This window comes from Spermophilus citellus, assembly GCF_964194105.1.
Source record: "Spermophilus citellus genome assembly, chromosome: 6".
NCBI lineage: Eukaryota > Metazoa > Chordata > Mammalia > Rodentia > Sciuridae > Spermophilus > Spermophilus citellus.
Genome location: NC_138187.1, coordinates 163,780,973 through 163,786,816, shown reverse-complemented (window position 1 = coordinate 163,786,816; position 5,844 = coordinate 163,780,973).

Below are 5,844 nucleotides of genomic sequence, written 5' to 3'. Positions count from 1 at the left end.
CTTTCTCTCTCTTACACACTCCTCGTATGAGCTCATTCTCTCTTTCCCTGAGATGCCCTTTGAGCCCTCCCTCGCCTCTCCACATCTGCTGTGGTTTCTCTGTCCTAAGTCACCATCGTCTGCCACCTGGACTCTTGAGGGAGCCTCCTAACAGTCTCACTGTGCACATCCATCCTGCTGTGAGCCCTTCTTCAACAACAAAACTGATCTTCCTAAACTGCAAACCACACATTGATATGTCTTTAAAAACCTTACAGTAGGTTTCAAGTGCTCTCAGCATAGGAAATAAGTACATGATGTAATGCTTGTATCAGCTCGATTCAGCCATTCTGCAGTGGGCACATATTTCAAAGAATGTTGTACGTAGTAATTTGTCAATCAAAAACAAATGATAAATACACAAAATAAAACCCTTAAATGGCAACGGTTTTATTTAGAGCTGTAGTTGAACCACTCCTAGTGGCCACTCTGAATCCTGTTGATTTCTCCAACCTCAGCATGCACCAGTCTTCTACCTCAAGGACACACCCAGCTATTTGTCATCTGAGCCTTTACATATACTGTTCCCTCTGTTCAGAATGCTCCTCTCTCTGTTCCTTTCTATCCTACCTTGTTCTAAAGGTCACCTGCTCTGCAGGGAGGTCTCCCTTGACCACCTATCATCTAAAATTTAGTAGTTTAGTCTAAATACTGTTTTAAGATTAAAATAGGAAGGGAGTTATCTTGATGAAGATGGAGTAACAGGGAACAGATTTATCCAGCAGCCTGACACTAAAACCCGGGTCGAATACAGATGAAACAATCTTTTCAGAGAGGGTACATCAGGGAACAGATGGGAAAACAAGGTGAGCCTGTGGTTGTCCCAGGTTGCTGCCAGGGGAGAGCCCCAGGATGTGGTATCAGGAAGGGTAGCCTGGGCAGAGCCAGGGGACTCTTGGGGTTGAGGGGATGGGCTCAGGTGTCCTGGCTGGACCCAGTGGCAAGAGTGTGTGGGCAGACTACCAGAAAGATAGAAAGGGAGAAACAGAGCCCCGGAGCTCTGGTGAGACTCCCTCCTCGCTATAGCTGAAGCTGAATGCTGATCATCGCCGGCGTGGGCGGGAACCACGGTGCCAGGGAAAGGACTGGGAGAAAGGATTGGGGGGGGCAGTCTCTGGATTCACACAGGGCTGGAAATAGTTTGTTTCCCATCAGCCAAAATGGAGAAATCTCCAGACTCATGAGTCCTCAGGTGGAGTCCTCAGAAGGGTGCAGTATCAATAGAGGAGGAAATCAGTCCTAGAGGTTGCTCCGATCTCACACAAGAAACCACAAAAGCAAGTTTCAAAAGAAGCAAAACAGCCTTAAACTGTTTCTGAGTACCAAACTGTGACTCAGAACAAAGCACAAGAATATTTATAAGAATACAGAAATACGCAGCATTTAAAAGGTTAAGTTTACAAGAGTAGCATCCCGTCAGATACTTACAGACATGCACACAGAGAAGCAAGACAACGCAGACCAGAAGAAGAAAGTCAGCCAGTAGAAAGAGACAGACCAGAAATGACTCAGATGACATAAACCAGTAAAGATGATTAAAGGTTACTATCTGTCTTCCATTTCTCAATATGGTCTATCTCTCTTTTCTACCTTTTTTAACATGGAATATAGTTATAAGGTTTAATATGATTATAATAACTATGTGTGTGTGTGGTTCAGTTAACTTTTAATGATGAAAACTATAAACAATCTGATGAGAAAATACACTGGATGGTGTTAATAGCAGATTAGACATAGAAGGAAATATAAGGAAAGTATATAAACAAAAAAAAACCTAAAGGAAAATGAACAGCATCGTGAACTGTGGGCAGCCTCAAGCAACACAGGGGTGGTGAGGAAACTTGGGAGATGGATATGTTTATTATCTTGATGGCAGTAACAGTTCCAGGTGTATACATGTATACATGTGTCATCAAACTCCAACAAAAACACTTTCAATATACTCAGTTGGTTATACTTCAATTATGTCTCAATATTGATATTATTAAAAACCTAAAACCAAACAGACCTAAAACTAAAATCTTGGATGACATTGACAAGGCATGACAGGGACAGCATGATGGGGGAGCAGTAGAAGAGGAGATGGAGAGGGAGAAGTATTAATTTTCTAAGCTTCTTGCCTGCTTGGGAACGGAGAGTATGGATACCTATAGAAGTTGTGATAAGAGTGTATGTTTTAAAACAAGAACCTTAAAACTTAATGGGTAAGGAAAGAATGAAGAGCAATAAGATGTGAACTTCAGAACCAATGGAAGAGAAAGTAGAGAAAAATTGATTGATCCAACTAGTGTAAAAGAGAGAAAATAAGCCACAAACATAGTGTAGACATTGAAAAGAATGGATACACTTTTTATTCAAAAAACTAGAAAAGAATTACAAAACAGCCTGAGGTGAGTAGAGACAAGAGAGTAATAAGCTTAAAAGTGGAAAGGAAAACTGTGAAGCTGACAATAAAACCCAGATTTTTAAAACAATCGGTAAATGCTGAGAGCCATAGCTGAGTCTGAATGAAGCATGGCATTTTTGCCAAAACGGAGTGGTTGAGAGGTGACGCCAGCAAGCCCTTGAGATGATAATGGTTATGTTAAGCTGTGTATATTAGACCCCTGCTGTCCGCCTCGGTTGGTGGTATTCCTGGAGGAGCCCTGTGCGTGGCGTTCCGGAGAGTTCCTGGGGAGCGTGTGGAGTGTGCTGGTGGAGTTCAGAAATAAAGTTTGTTCCTGCTTCAGTGGCTTGTGATTTGTGCCCAGCCAGACTGCGTTTGGAGGGCTTGGGTTGTAGCTCAACTGGGGTAGAGTACTTGCCAAGCACATGTAGGTACTGGGTTTAACCCTGAGCACCTATATATTTATTTATTTAATATTTAATATTATAAATACTATATGTTTGTTTATTTTAATGTCACCACATTAAAATAAATAAATATAAAATAAAGATATGGTATAGTGGTGTATTAAGAATTATAATGCAAAAATAAATAAAATAAGATAAAGTTATAAAATTTTTTTCTAAAAAAAATTAATTTGGGCAGTACTAAGAAAAAACTTGAAAGATACCCATAATATTAGGAATGAGAAGGAAAGGGACAATAGTACTGTAAACATTTGTTTTAAGTTGCAAGCAAATATCACCTTCCTTTTAAGCCAATATTTCTTTTGTTTATAAAATCAACTTTTGAGCTATAAATTACATGCAATAAAATGCACACATTCAGTATATGGTTAGGTGAATTTTGACATGTAGTACTTACACCTACACAGCATGAAATATTTCTGCCAACCTAGGTTTCCTGTGTCAATCTCTTTCCCTGTCCTCCTGGCCCAGGTTTGGCTGATATCACGTCTATACTATGGTTTCACCTTTTCTTGAGCCTTATTTTATGATGATGATGATTCTGGGGATTGAACCTGGGTGCTCTACTCCTGAGCTATGTCACCAGCCTTTTTAATGTTTTAATCTTGAGACAGGGTCTCACTAAGTGGCCCAGGCTGGACTTGGGCTCCTCCTGCCTTGGCCTCCCAAGTTGCTGGGACTACAGGCATGAACCATATCTGGATTTTTTCAAGTTTTTATATCATATAATATGTACCCTTTTATGTATACCTTCTTTTGCTCAACAAAATTTCAAAACACATCTACGCTGATGAGTATCAGTGCTAGTTCATTCCTTTTCATTTCTGAGTAGACATATACTTAGTAGACATCTGTCAGTAGACTGTAACTTATTAATTCACCTGTTGATGAACATTTGGATTTTCTGGCTTGGGGTTCTTATGAATAGAGAGGCCATAAAAATTATCTATAAGCTTTGTATGGATATAGTTTCATTCCTTCTAAAAAAGTGGAATTGCTGGCTCCTCTGATAAATGTAAGAAACTGTCAAGCATCTGTCCCAGCAATAATGTATGAAAATTTCAGTTTCTTCATCCCCTTTCCAAATTTTCAATACTTGAAACCTCAAATGTAATAGATAATTGTTACAATTTGGATCTGGAATATTTCCCAAAAGCTCATGTTCCCACCATGGATCCCAGTGCAGCAAGGTTCAGAGGTGGGGCTTTTAGAAAATGATTGGATTTTGAGAACTACAACCTCATCGATGGATTAATCCACTTTATGGTTAATAATTTGAATAGGCTACCAGATAATAACTACAGGCAGATGGGGCATGCCTGGAGAAAGCAGGTCACTGGGATCTTGTCCTTGGGGACTACAGCCTCTTCCTCACTCGCTCCACTCCAGTCTTCATGGCTGCCATAAGCTGAATGCTTTTCTGTGACTGCCCTTCTGCCATGAGGCTCTGCCTTTCCTCAGGCCCAGAGAAATGGGGCCAGCTGACCAGGGACTGAATGGTGTCAAATTCTGAGCCCCAAATAAACTTTTCTTCTAAGTTTTTCTTGTCAGGTATTTTGGTCACAGTAATGAAAAGCTGATTATCACAACAATTTTCTAAGAAAATTACAAAAATTGGCTGAGGAAAACTAGAAAAACTGAAAAAACTAATAAGCTATACTGAGATGGTAGTCAAAGGTCAGCCCCAATCCCACCCTCCAGAGATGCACTATGATTAGAGAGTTTTACTGAGAACTTCTACCAAACTGTCAAGAATAGGAAATTACCATCCATTTTCAAATCTGAAAGGAGGAAAAAAATGGTAGTTCATTTTGTGAGGCTATGACAATGCCGAACGCTCAACGTTTGTTAAGGTCAACACCACAAAATCTGTAATTTGGTATCACTATAGTTAAAGAAATAAAAATTCTATATTAGGTATGTTTTTAAAATTTTAGCAATGCCTCATAATTGAGAGGAGTTCATGCTAACAATGATAGGATGCTTTAACATTAGAAAAAACTAGCAATATTATTCATTATGTTAACAAACTGGAAGATATAACTGTATGGTTATATGAAAAATGTAGAGAAAGCATGTAATGAAATTTCAATTGTTTATTTTAAGATACATATATACATATAGTACTCATACACACACTTAATAAGATGAAGAAAGAAAGCATTTACTCTGGGACTTATATCTAACTAGGAAATCCAAGAGAATCCACTGGCATTATTTGAACTAGTGCAGACAGTTCAGTATGACTAAATACACAGGATCAACACTGAAATCAATACTTCTCTACACATCAGCAGTAACCAATTAAACAAAGAGAAAAAAAAGAAATCTTTCATAATAGCTCCAAAAGTATTGTGACCTATTAATAAAACTGACAAAAACTGAGCCATACCTTCATAAGGAATCTAAAAATTTATTCAAAGACTAAGTTTAAATCTCAGCCTCTTGCTGTGTTTCCTTCTTATCACATTTTTAAATGCAGTTAAAATGTTTCTTTGTTGCTTCACTTGTTTCATCATCCAGTAAACTTCTTGAGGGAAGGATCTTATTTGTGGCGTTCCTCACTCTGTCCCCACCGATGCCTCTCACAGTGCTCAGCAAATAATCATCACTTGCAGTTGTAAACCACCAAGGAACCCAAACAGCCCACCAGTACTTATTCTCTACCTACTTGCACACAGGGTACGCAACAATGTACGGAAAATGCGGCAACCCTACCACGTGACAATGCTCCGCCCCCAATCCCTCCTGGCCAATTAGAACAGTTCACATGTGTGACCTTGGCCCGCCCCACCCCAGGCAGCACGTGGTGGAATCTTCCGGTTTCAGGCTGTTTTTTCCCCTCCTCGGGCCAGTGCGGCTGCGCGCTGCGCTCTGATTGGCCGAGAGCTGGCTGGCTGCGCGCGCAGTCGCTGCTCGGTTACTAAGGGCGGGAGCCCAGCAAGGGCGCTG